We start from the raw sequence: 13,881 nt of genomic DNA on the forward strand, positions 1-13,881 counted from the left end.
AACAGTCTATAACTGAGAGACAGAGAGAGAGCTCCCAGTCCAGAAAGAGTCTGTGTCTGTGTGTGAGAGAGAGACAGAGTGAGACAGAAACAGTATATAACTGAGCGACAGAGAGAGAGCTGCCAGTCCAGAAAGAGTCTGTGTCTGTGTGTGAGAGAGAGACAGAGTGAGACAGAAACAGTCTGTAACAGAGCGACAGAGAGAGAGCTGCCAGTCCAGAAAGAGTCTGTGTCTGTGTGTGAGAGAGAGACAGAGTGAGACAGAAACAGTCTGTAACAGAGAGACAGAGAGAGAGCTGCCAGTCCAGAAAGAGTCTGTGTCTGTGTGTGACAGAGAGACAGAGTGAGACAGAAACAGTCTGTAACAGAGAGACAGAGACAGAGAGAGCTGCCAGTCCAGAAAGAGTCTGTGTCTGTGTGTGACAGAGAGACAGAGTGAGACAGAAACAGTCTGTAACAGAGAGACAGAGAGAGAGCTGCCAGTCCAGAAAGAGTCTGTGCCTGTGTGTGTGAGAGAGACAGAGTGAGACAGAAACAGTCTGTAACAGAGAGACAGAGAGAGCTGCCAGTCCAGAAAGAGTCTGTGCCTGTGTGTGAGAGAGAGACAGAGTGAGACAGAAACAGTCTGTAACAGAGAGACAGAGAGAGAGCTGCCAGTCCAGAAAGAGTCCGTGTCTGTGTGTGAGAGAGAGACAGAGTGAGACAGAAACAGTCTGTAACTGAGAGACAGAGAGAGAGCTGCCAGTCCAGAAAGAGTCTGTGTCTGTGTGTGTGAGAGAGACAGAGTGAGACAGAAACAGTCTATAACTGAGAGACAGAGAGAGAGCTGCCAGTCCAGAAAGAGTCTGTGCCTGTGTGTGACAGAGAGACCGAGTGAGACAGAAACAGTCTATAACTGAGAGACAGAGAGAGAGCTGCCAGTCCAGAAAGAGTCTGTGTCTGTGTGTGAGAGAGAGACAGAGTGAGACAGAAACAGTCTGTAACAGAGAGACAGAGAGAGAGCTGCCAGTCCAGAAAGAGTCTGTGTCTGTGTGTGAGAGAGAGACAGAGTGAGACAGAAACAGTCTATAACTGAGAGACAGAGAGAGAGCTGCCAGTCCAGAAAGAGTCTGTGCCTGTGTGTGAGAGAGAGACAGACTGAGACAGAAACAGTCTATAACAGAGAGACAGAGAGAGAGCTGTTAGTCCAGAAAGAGTCTGTGTCTGTGTGTGAGAGAGAGACAGAGTGAGACAGAAACAGTCTATAACTGAGACAGAGAGAGAGCTGCCAGTCCAGAAAGAGTCTGTGTCTGTGTGTGAGAGAGAGACAGAGTGAGACAGAAACAGTCTGTAACAGAGAGACAGAGAGAGAGCTGTTAGTCCAGAAAGAGTCTGTGTCTGTGTGTGACAGAGAGACAGAGTGAGACAGAAACAGTCTATAACTGAGAGACAGAGAGAGAGCTGCCAGTCCAGAAAGAGTCTGTGTCTGTGTGTGAGAGAGAGACAGAGTGAGACAGAAACAGTCTATAACAGAGAGACAGAGAGAGAGCTGCCAGTCCAGAAAGAGTCTGTGTCTGTGTGTGAGAGAGAGACAGAGTGAGACAGAAACAGTCTATAACTGAGAGACAGAGAGAGAGCTGCCAGTCCAGAAAGAGTCTGTGCCTGTGTGTGAGAGAGAGACAGAGTGAGACAGAAACAGTCTATAACTGAGCGACAGAGAGAGAGCTGCCAGTCCAGAAAGAGTCTGTGTCTGTGTGTGACAGAGAGACAGAGTGAGACAGAAACAGTCTGTAACAGAGAGACAGAGAGAGAGCTGCCAGTCCAGAAAGAGTCTGTGTCTGTGTGTGAGAGAGAGACAGAGTGAGACAGAAACAGTCTGTAACAGAGCGACAGAGAGAGAGCTGCCAGTCCAGAAAGAGTCTGTGTCTGTGTGTGAGAGAGAGACAGAGTGAGACAGAAACAGTCTGTAACAGAGACAGAGAGAGCTGCCAGTCCAGAAAGAGTCTGTGTCTGTGTGTGAGAGAGAGACAGAGTGAGACAGAAACAGTCTATAACTGAGACAGAGAGAGAGCTGCCAGTCCAGAAAGAGTCTGTGTCTGTGTGTGAGAGAGAGACAGAGTGAGACAGAAACAGTCTGTAACAGAGAGACAGAGAGAGAGCTCCCAGTCCAGAAAGAGTCTGTGTCTGTGTGAGAGAGAGAGACAGAGTGAGACAGAAACAGTCTGTAACAGAGAGACAGAGAGAGAGCTCCCAGTCCAGAAAGAGTCTGTGTCTGTGTGTGAGAGAGACAGAGTGAGACAGAAACAGTCTGTAACAGAGAGACAGAGAGAGAGCTGCCAGTCCAGAAAGAGTCTGTGTCTGTGTGTGAGAGAGAGACAGAGTGAGACAGAAACAGTCTATAATAGAGCGACAGAGAGAGAGCTGCCAGTCCAGAAAGAGTCTGTGTCTGTGTGTGAGAGAGAGACAGAAAGAGACAGAAACAGTATATAACTGAGCGACAGAGAGCGAGCTGCCAGTCCAGAAAGAGTCTGTGTCTGTGTCTGACAGAGAGACAGAGTGAGACAGAAACAGTCTATTACAGAGCGACAGAGAGAGAGCTGCCAGTCCAGAAAGAGTCTGTGTCTGTGTGTGTGACAGAGAGACAGAGTGAGACAGAAACAGTCTATAATAGAGCGACAGAGAGAGAGCTGCCAGTCCAGAAAGAGTCTGTGTCTGTGTGTGAGAGAGAGACAGAGTGAGACAGAAACAGTCTATAATAGAGCGACAGAGAGAGAGCTGCCAGTCCAGAAAGAGTCTGTGCCTGTGTGTGAGAGAGAGACAGAGTGAGACAGAAACAGTCTGTAACTGAGCGACAGAGAGAGAGCTGCCAGTCCAGAAAGAGTCTGTGCCTGTGTGTGACAGAGAGACAGAGTGAGACAGAAACAGTCTATAACTGAGCGACAGAGAGAGAGCTGCCAGTCCAGAAAGAGTCTGTGCCTGTGTGTGAGAGAGAGACAGAGTGAGACAGAAACAGTATATAACAGAGAGACAGAGAGAGAGCTGCCAGTCCAGAAAGAGTCTGTGTCTGTGTGTGAGAGAGAGACACAGTGAGACAGAAACAGTCTGTAACAGAGCGACAGAGAGAGAGCTGCCAGTCCAGAAAGAGTCTGTGTCTGTGTGTGAGAGAGAGACAGAGTGAGACAGAAACAGTCTATAACAGAGAGACAGAGAGAGAGCTGCCAGTCCAGAAAGAGTCTGTGCCTGTGTGTGAGAGAGAGACAGAGTGAGACAGAAACAGTCTATAACTGAGACAGAGAGAGAGCTGCCAGTCCAGAAAGAGTCTGTGTCTGTGTGTGAGAGAGAGACAGAGTGAGACAGAAACAGTCTATAACAGAGCGACAGAGAGAGAGCTGCCAGTCCAGAAAGAGTCTGTGCCTGTGTGTGAGAGAGAGACCGAGTGAGACAGAAACAGTCTATAACAGAGAGACAGAGACAGAGAGAGCTGCCAGTCCAGAAAGAGTCTGTGTCTGTGTGTGAGAGAGAGACAGAGTGAGACAGAAACAGTCTATAACAGAGAGACAGAGAGAGAGCTGCCAGTCCAGAAAGAGTCTGTGTCTGTGTGTGAGAGAGAGACAGAGTGAGACAGAAACAGTCTATAACTGAGCGACAGAGAGAGAGCTCCCAGTCCAGAAAGAGTCTGTGTCTGTGTGTGAGAGAGAGACAGAGTGAGACAGAAACAGTCTGTAACAGAGAGACAGAGAGAGAGCTGCCAGTCCAGAAAGAGTCTGTGCCTGTGTGTGAGAGAGAGACAGAGTGAGACAGAAACAGTCTATAACTGAGAGACAGAGAGAGAGCTGCCAGTCCAGAAAGAGTCCGTGTCTGTGTGTGAGAGAGAGACAGAGTGAGACAGAAACAGTCTGTAACTGAGACAGAGAGAGAGCTGCCAGTCCAGAAAGAGTCTGTGTCTGTGTGTGACAGAGAGACAGAGTGAGACAGAAACAGTCTATAACTGAGAGACAGAGAGAGAGCTGCCAGTCCAGAAAGAGTCTGTGTCTGTGTGTGAGAGAGAGACAGAGTGAGACAGAAACAGTCTGTAACAGAGAGACAGAGAGAGAGCTGCCAGTCCAGAAAGAGTCTGTGTCTGTGTGTGAGAGAGAGACAGAGTGAGACAGAAACAGTCTGAAACAGAGAGACAGAGAGAGAGCTGCCAGTCCAGAAAGAGTCTGTGTCTGTGTGTGAGAGAGAGACAGAGTGAGACAGAAACAGTCTGTAACAGAGCGACAGAGAGAGAGCTGCCAGTCCAGAAAGAGTCTGTGTCTGTGTGAGAGAGAGACAGAGTGAGACAGAAACAGTCTATAACTGAGACAGAGAGAGAGCTGCCAGTCCAGAAAGAGTCTGTGTCTGTGTGTGAGAGAGAGACAGAGTGAGACAGAAACAGTCTGTAACAGAGCGACAGAGAGAGAGCTGCCAGTCCAGAAAGAGTCTGTGCCTGTGTGTGAGAGAGAGACAGAGTGAGACAGAAACAGTCTATAACTGAGAGACAGAGAGAGAGCTGCCAGTCCAGAAAGAGTCTGTGTCTGTGTGTGAGAGAGAGACAGAGTGAGACAGAAACAGTCTGTAACAGAGAGACAGAGACAGAGAGAGCTGCCAGTCCAGAAAGAGTCTGTGTCTGTGTGTGAGAGAGAGACAGAGTGAGACAGGAGCAGTCTGTAACAGAGAGACAGAGACAGAGAGAGCTGCCAGTCCAGAAAGAGTCTGTGTCTGTGTGTGAGAGAGAGACAGAGTGAGACAGAAACAGTCTGTAACAGAGAGACAGAGAGAGAGCTGCCAGTCCAGAAAGAGTCTGTGTCTGTGTGTGAGAGAGAGACAGAGTGAGACAGAAACAGTATATAACAGAGCGACAGAGAGAGAGCTCCCAGTCCAGAAAGGGTCTGTGTCTGTGTGTCTGACATAGAGACCGAGTGAGACAGAAACAGTCTATAACAGAGCGACAGAGAGAGAGCTGCCAGTCCAGAAAGAGTCTGTGCCTGTGTGTGAGGGAGAGAAAGAGATAGAGAGGGAGAGAGAGACATTGAAAAACAGAGAGAGATAGAGATATAGATAGATAGATAAAGAGATAGAGAGAGAGAGAGCGAGATAGAGACAGAGAGATAAATAGAGAGTGACAACGAGAGAGGAAGAGAGAGAAAAAAGTGAGAGAGAAATAAAGAGCTAGAGAGAGAGAGAGGGAGAGAGAGACAAAAACAGAGAGAAAGAGAGAGATATGGAGAGACAAAGAGAGAGAGACACAGAGAGAAGGAGAGAGAGGTGCAGAAAGAACTCGGTGGATGCGTGTGTGGGTGTTTGTGTGCGAGAGAGAGAAAGAGAGAGAGAAAGCTGCCAGTTTCTCTCTCTTTCATAGACTCATAGATTTATTAGTGCAGGTGGAGGCCAGCCGGCCCATCGAGTCTGCACCGGCTCTTGGAACGAGCATCCTACTTAAGTCCAAGCTTTCCCCGTAACTCCACCAAGCTTTTTTGGACACCAAGGGCAATTTAGTATGGCCGGTCCACCTAACCTGCACATCTTTGGACTGTGGAAGGAAGCCGGAGAACCCGGAGGAAACCCATGCAGAAACTGGGAGAACGTGCAGACTCCGCACACAGTGACCCAGCCGCGAATCGAACCTGGAACCCTGGAGCTGTGAAGCAACTGCGCTAACCACTGTGCTACCGTGCTGCCATTTCTCATTCTCTGTCACTCTCTTCTGCGGCTGTGTGCATGTGTGTGTGAGAGACGGGGAAAGAGGGAGGGACACAGAGGGACACAGAGAGACACAGAGACACAGAGAGACACAGAGAGTCACTGAGAGACACTGAGAGACACTGAGAGACAGAGACACAGAGAGACACAGAGACACAGAGAGACACAGAGACACAGAGAGACACAGAGAGACACAGAGAGAGTTAGAAAGAGAGAGGCCGCGTGTGTGTCTATATGTGTGCCTGACATAGTGCGTCAGCGAGACAGAAACAGTCTACATCTGAGAGACAGCGACAGCTGCCAATCCAGAAAGAATCCGTGGATGTGTGTCTGTGTGTATGTGTGAGAGAGAAAGATATATAAAGAGAGGGAGAGAGAGGGACAGAGAGAGAGAGTTACGATTCCAGATGTCTGTGGTTGTGTGTGGGTGGGTGTTTGTGTGTGAGGGGAGGGGGGAGAGAGAGAAAGAGAAAAAGAGAGAGAGCGAGAGGGACAGAGCTTTCTGCCTCTTTCTCTTTCTGTCTCTCTCTGTCACATTCTCTCTCTCTCTTTCTGTGGCTGTGTGTGTGTGTGTGTTTGTGAGAGAGAAGGGGAGGGTGGGAGAGAGAGCGAGAGAGAGGCAGTCTGTGTCTCTATGTGTGTGCCTGAAACAGTGCAAGAGTGAAGCAGGAACAGTCTATAACTGAGAGGCTGAGGGAGACATACCTGTCCAGAAAGAGTATGTGGCTGTGTCTGAGAGAGAGAGAGAACGGGAAAGAGAGAGAGAGAGAGAGAACGAGAGAGAGGAGGGAGAGGCAGAGAGAAATGGTGGGAGAGAGAGAAAGAGAGAGTGTCTGTGTTTGTATGTGCGCGTCTGAAGAGTGAGCGAGGCAGAAAGAGTCTGTATGTGTGTGTCTGATAGAGGGTTAGAAAATCAGGCAGAGATGGTATGTTTCTGCATGCGTGTGTCTCATCCAGAGCGTGTAAGAGAATAATACAGATAAAATCTTTGTCAGATGTCTGTGTCTGATAGAAAGAGTGAATGTGAGACAGAAAGAGACTGTGTCAGTCTGTGTGTCTGATAGAGCCAGAGTGAGACAGAGTCTGTGCCTGTGTGTGTGTGTCTGATAGAGAGTGTGAGTGAATCCTAGTTAGTCTTGTGTGTCATAATATTTGTGTGTGCGATGCTGTTAGAGAGGAGCGAGCGAGAGAGAAAGAGAGAGAGATTAAGGCAGAGAGAGAACCAGGCCAGAAAGAATATGTGTGTGTCTGTGTCAGAGAGACAGGCAGAGTCTGTGTGTGTGCCTGTGTCAGAGAGACAGGCAGAGTCTGTGGGTGTGCCTGTGTCAGAGAGACAGGCAGAGTCTGTGTGTGTGTCTGTGTCAGAGACGCAGGCAGAGTCTGTGTGTGTGTCTGTGTCAGAGAGACAGGCAGAGTCTGTGTGTGTGTCTGTGTCAGAGACGCAGGCAGAGTCTGTGTGTGTGTGTGTGTCAGAGAGACAGGCAGAGTCTGTGTGTGTGTCTGTGTCAGAGACGCAGGCAGAGTCTGTGTGTGTGTCTGTGTCAGAGAGACAGGCAGAGTCTGTGGGTGTGCCTGTGTCAGAGAGACAGGCAGAGTCTGTGTGTGTGTCTGTGTCAGAGACGCAGGCAGAGTATGTGTGTGTGTCTGTGTCAGAGAGACAGGCAGAGTTTGTGTGTGTGTCTGTGTCAGAGACGCAGGCAGAGTCAACTGACTTACTGGAGAGCTATGGGGGGAGCAACGCAGCGAGGGGGGTCGTATAGGCCAATCTCTCTCCTCAACATGGACGCGAAGCTGCTAGCGAAAGTGTTGGCTACCTGAATTGAGGACTGTGTCCCGAGGGTGATTCACGAGGACCAGGCGGGTTTTGTTAAGGGAAGGCAGATGAATCCCAATGTGCGGAGGCTCCTTAACGTAATCATGATGCCTACAGTGGAGGGGGAGGCGGAGATTGTGTCGGCGATGGACATGGAGAAGGCCTTCGATAGGGCGAAGTGTTGAGGAGGTTTGGCTTCGGGGAGAGGTTCATTAGTTGGGTTAGGCTACTTTACAAAGCCCCAGTGGCGAGTGTGGCCACGAATCGGAGGAGGTCGGAATACTTTCGGCTGTACCAGGGGACGAGGTAGGGGCGCCCCCTATCCCCCTTGCTATTTGCATTGGCAATTGAGCCTTTGGCTATGGCTCTGAGGGAGTGCAGGAACTGGAGGGGCTGGTCCGGGGGGGGGGTGGGGGGGGACACCGGGTATCGTTGTATGCCGATGACCTGTCACTGTATGTGGCGGACCCAGTGGGGGGTATACCGGATGTGATGCGGTTCCTCAGGGAGTTTGGGGACTTTTCCGGATATAAGCTCAACGTGGGGAAGAGTGAGCTCTTCGTGATACACCCAGGGGACCAGGGAAGGGGGATAGATGAGCTTCCACTGAAGAGGGCGGAAAGGAGTTTTCGCTACCTGGGGATCCAGGTGAAAGGTGCTGGGGGGCCCCACACAAGCTCAACTTGACGAGGCTGGTGGAGCAGATGGAAGAGGAATTTAAAAGGTGGGATGTGCTGCCACTCTCCCTGGCGGGTAGGGTGCAGTCGGTGAAGGTGACGGTGCTCCCGAGTTTCCTTTTTATATTCCAGTGCCTCCCCACCCTGATCCCTCAGGCCTTTTTTTAAGCGGGTCAGTAGGAGCATCATAGGATTCGTGTGGGCGAAAACAACCCCGAGGGTGAGAAGGGTGTTTCTGGAGCGGAGTAGGGACCGAGGAGGGTTAGCATTACCTAATCTGTGTGGGTATTACTGGGCTGCCAATGTGGCGATGATACGCAAGTGGGTAATCGAGGGGGAGGGGACGGCGTGGAAGAGGCTGGAGATGGCGTCCTGTGTGGGCACGAGTCTGGGAGCACTGGTGACAGCACCGCTGCCGCTCCCGCCGACTAGGTACACCACGAGGCCGGTGGTGGCGGCGACTTTGAAAATTTGGGGGCAGTGGAGGCGCCACAGGCGTGAGGTTGAGCCTTCGGTTTGGTCCCCGATCCGGGAGAACCATCGGTTTATCCCGGGGGGAATGGATGGAGGGTTCCTGAACTGGCACAGAGCAGGAATTAGAAGGATGGGGGACCTGTTTTTAGATGGGACGTTTGCGAGCCTTGGGGCGCTGGAGGAAACATTCGGGCTTGCCCCCGGAAATGCCTTCAGGCACTTGCAGGTAAGAGCGTTTGTAAGGCGGCAGGTGAGGGAGTTCCCGCAGCTTCCACCACGCTGGATCCAGGATGGGGTGCTCTAGAGCTTGTGGGTTGGAGAAGCCAAGGTCTCGGCGATCTACCAGGAGATGCAGGAGTAGGAGGAGGCCTGGGTGGAGGAGCTAAAGGGTAAATGGGAGGAGGAGCTTGGGGAGGAGATAGATAAGGGTACGTGGGCGGACGCCCTGGGTAGGGTTAATTCTTCCTCCTCTTGTGCCAGGCTTAGCCTGATGCTATTTAAGGTTCTTCACAGAGCGCATATGACAGGGGCGAGGCTGAGCAGGTTCTTTGGGATGGCAGACAGGTGTGGGAGGTGCTCGGTGAGCCCAGCAAATCACACCCACATATTCTGGGCGTGCCCGGCGCTGGATGGGTTCTGGAGGGGTAATACGAGGATGATGTCTAAGGTGGTGAACACCCAGGTTAAGCCGAGCTGGGGGTTAGCACTATTTGGGGTATCGGACGAGCCGGGAGTGCAGGAGTCGAAAGAGGCCGGTATTCTGGCCTTTGCGTCCCTGGTAGCTCGGCGGAGGATTCTGCTCCAGTGGAAAGATGCGAGGCCCCCGAGCGTGGAAGCCTTGTTCAGCAACATAGCAGGGTTCATTAAATTGGAGAGGGTAAGATTTGCCTTGAGAGGGTCTGTGCAAGGGTTCTTCAGGCGGTGACAACGGTTCCTAGACTTGCTAGCGGAGTGTTAGGAGGTGGTCAGCAGCAGCAGCATCCCGGACGTGGGGGGGGGGGGGGGGGTGAGGGGGGAGCGGGGTAGCGGGGTAGGAGGGGGGTAGGAGGGGGTAGGAGTGGGGTAAGAGGGGGGGTGTACTTTGGGTTTACTACTGTGTTTATTGTTGCTTAATGGGGGTTTGTATATTGGGGGAATTCGTGATGTAGTGGTACAATGTTTATTTATGTGATCTTTGTTTTTCTTTTGTCTGTAAGGGGGGTTCTTGAAAATATGTACACATTTGAATAAAAATATTTTAATAAATTTTACGGATAGAAATAATTTCCAATCATGTTTATTCCTCCTTCCTCAACAACACATTATTACTTCTCCTTCTATCTGCATATGCAATATACTTTGAATATTGACTCACTTTGATCCTCAATCATTAACACGCGAAGTGAACACCGGTATGGAGCAATGTTCTTTTCGAAGAGGTTTCTTCCCATCTTGCTTCAATGTTATGTATTGAATATTATGCCGAACGAGCTTCGTTATGGAATCCTCATCCTGTTAATTCAATCGTCGGGGCTGGTTTAGCACACTGGGCTAAATCGTTGGCTTTGAAAGCAGACCAAGGCAGGCCAGCAGCACGGTTCAATTCCCGTACCAGCCTCCCCGAACAGGCGCCGGAATGTGGCGACTAGGGGCTTTTCACAGTAACTTCATTTGAAGCCTACTTGTGACAATAAGCCATTTTCATTTCTATCCAAAGTGTCTCACCGCCACAACGAATTAATAACATGTCCCAAGTGCCATGTGGTCTTCAGATAAAGAATTTCTCAAGTATACTGCAAAGGTTTTGACCGACTGGGAGCTAATGAATGTTGTACATGAGTCTTCGGAGAAATGTTCAATGTCAAACACGAATATATCAGCTGTTAAATTTGCAATTTTCCAGAACGATTTTGAAAACAAAATGATGCAAGCCATGAAATTATTCTATATTCTTTCAACGAACTCAGTGTGAATACACACTAAAATCCAACTGGAAGGTTCATTTTGCATTAATAATCATTTTCGAAGTTAGCAGTTTGTGTTCCATTCCCATGTCCGACACCAAGCCGGTGATGAGCATTTTAATTATTGTTCAACTAACTATGTGCGATCGTTTAGTTCGTTTCTGTTTTTATGCTGTGTTGCAGTTTTATAGGCGGCATTATGCGCACATAATGTAATCTAAATGTATTTGTAGGAAAATAATTCTGAAAGTCGAACATCCATCAGATCGTTCTTCAAACTCATCACCTCAACAAACGTTTCGATGATAAATGCTATATTGGAGGGTGGGGGAAGGCAGTGATTTATTTAGTCCTTTTGTCGTTTATATTGATCCTGGCTCTGGTTGAATATCATAATTTTCTGTGACAATCACAACTCTATCCCATCGTGGTGCATCAGCATTGTCGCATGTTACTGAACGTCATAATATATTTTCAACGTCTGCAAAAGCTGCACCAGTTGTCCTCATTCGAAGTAATGTTATTTCACGCAAATGGAGGATTAATATTATATGGTTTTGCAATATTCTACAGTTGTATCCCATTGTTCATTCTGGGCCTATTTTTGATATCGTTTATTCGGTGAGAAATTCCGTGGCATTTCTCAAAATAAGATCGCACAGGACTCAAGATTATCATGCCCAGTGTTGACATACAATCGTGGGCCAATTTTGATTTGGGTTTTCCGAATTTGGATTAGGTCTACTTTGGGAATAGAGCATTCAGATTTTGAATCATCAGAATTGAGAAGACATTTGGCCTTTGGAAACGACATTAATCAGATTACACATAAATACCTAAAGTCTAATGGAGGAATCCTAGCTTTTGTTCCCCTGATTATAGACGGTTGAAGCATGATTTATCAGGATTACTTTAATTGTTCTGATCGTGCAACGTTTGGGGATTGGAAAACTCACCTTTCAGTGGGATACAGAAGAAGAAGGGCATGTCTTCAAAAGTAGAACAGGCCACGTGGGATCACATCGAAATACGGTAGCTTCTGCCCAGCCGCAGAAGATAATGACCTAACACAGACATCAATATCTTTTTTTGGAAAGGGCGTATCGGGATTTGGAAGAGGAGTGAGGAAATGGATTCGAACTGAAAATCAGCCACAAGCAAATTCAATGAATAACATGGTTTAAAAGATGTAATGTCCAAACCATCTTCATGTGCAGCAAACATCATCGACACTTCTGAACTGAGTGTTATATTAATCTCGTGCAAATTTATAATGTGGCATTATCGCATTAATAGTTGTTATCTAAAATCAGGGAAGTTCTTTGCAATTAAGTGAAAATTAGTGAAAATACAAAACCAGACTCTGGATATTCCGGGTATCCCCCTCCTTGTGCTGCCCATGGCCGTGATCTGTATTACTTCCCTTGAAGTCCTCCCCAGGTTTCTTATAATAATCTTTATTATTGTCACAAGTAGGCATACCTTAACACTGTAATGAAGTTACTGTGAAAATCCTCTTGTCGCACACTACTCAAACTAACAATATCCGATCACCAGACTATAGTAAAATGCATTGCACAATGCAGATATTATTTCAAGTTAATTGTGTTCGTTAACGATCCCTGCAATTTGCAGCGTCCATGGCAGCATGATGGCACGGCGGTTAGCACCGTTGGCTCACAGGAAAAGCGACCAGATTTTAATTCCCGCCTTGGGTGACTTTCCATGTGGAGTTTGCACGTTTTCTGTGTAGGTTAGGTGGATTGTCTGTGGCAAATTTCCATTTGGTGTACAGGTATGTGCAGGTTAGGTGGGATTACGATGATGGGTCTGCGGATTGGAATAGGTAGGGTGCTCTTTCAAAAGATCGTTGCAGACTAGATTGGCCGAAGGGCCTCAGTCTGCAATGTTGGGATTCAGTGGGCATCTCAACATGCAGTAAGACCTGGATAACATTCAGGCTTGGGCTGAGAAGTGGCAACTGATGTTGACGTGTGTTCACACAAGTGCAAACTGTGACCAACTCCAACAAGAGTGGATGATAGACCGACGCACACATACACACACACACGACCCCTACCCCCTGGGAATTGTAGTACAGCGTTGAGTTTGCCGAGTGTGTCCATGTTAAATCAGGTATGTTTCTGGGAGACAACAAGGCAGATAATGCATTTAATTAAGAAACTACGTCTGCAACGAATATGAATGGTAGCTGACAACAGTCAGTAGCTTCATTCGCCTGGAGGTCTCTCGGACATTACAGATTATCTTCCCCAACCACCTCTTCCCACCATCACCACCCTCAACCACAGCCCTGGGGGAAAGTATTAAAACTGTGAATCTGTTTTGCATCCAAAGTGTTGGTTTGTTTCTGTGGTGAGGAATCTGGTTGCGTTAAAGACTGTCACCCCAATGGGCTGATGGAAAGCGGAACTCGTTTACTTGGCAGGACCATATTCGAAGGAAAGACAGGTCGACGGATAAGTGGTATTGGCGTGATGCCAGTTGATGAAGGTGGCTCCTGGCACAATCCTTTGTGTGTGTCAGAGGTAAAGGACAAGGGGAGAGACCAATGCGATGGGGTTGCGACACGCTGACTCAGTGGTTAGTACTGCTGCCTCTCAGCGTCAGGGAGCTGGATTCCATTCCAGCCTTGGGTGACTGTGGAGCTTGCAAGTTCTCCCCGTGACTGGGTGGGTTCCCTGTTGGGTGACCCGGCTTCCTCTAACATTCGAACGATATGTAGGTTAGATGGATTTGTCAAGGAAAATTTACACTTTGAGTCTAAATATGTGGATGTTACGTGGATTTACCATGGCCAACGCATGGGGATACGGAGATAGGGTTTGGCTATGGGCCTGGGTAGACTGCAGGCATGATAGGTCGAAGATTCCCCTTCTGCACTGTATAAATTCCATGTTCAGTTATTGTAGGCGAGTATCGCCTTTTCAAGCAGAGGGTGTATGGAACTGGCCAAGATTGGGAGTGGTATCAGGGGACGGAAAGGGATTGGTGTTTATTCTGTACGAGGTAGGGGGATGAGGGACAATCTGCACGGACTAGAGGGAGGGGAGCGCCCATGGGAGGCAGAGGTGGAAAGCTAATTCGAGGCAGTTCGCCTTTATTTTGAACCGATAAGTGAGACATGATTCGGAGGCCGCAACACGCTCAAGGACTTTGAAGGTAAAGATAGGTTGAAATTCCAGGATATGGTGACTCCAAAACGAACACAGAAAACAATAAAAACAATCTGTAATAAGAAGGAATCCACATTA

This window comes from Scyliorhinus torazame, chromosome 20, assembly GCF_047496885.1.
Source record: "Scyliorhinus torazame isolate Kashiwa2021f chromosome 20, sScyTor2.1, whole genome shotgun sequence".
NCBI lineage: Eukaryota > Metazoa > Chordata > Chondrichthyes > Carcharhiniformes > Scyliorhinidae > Scyliorhinus > Scyliorhinus torazame.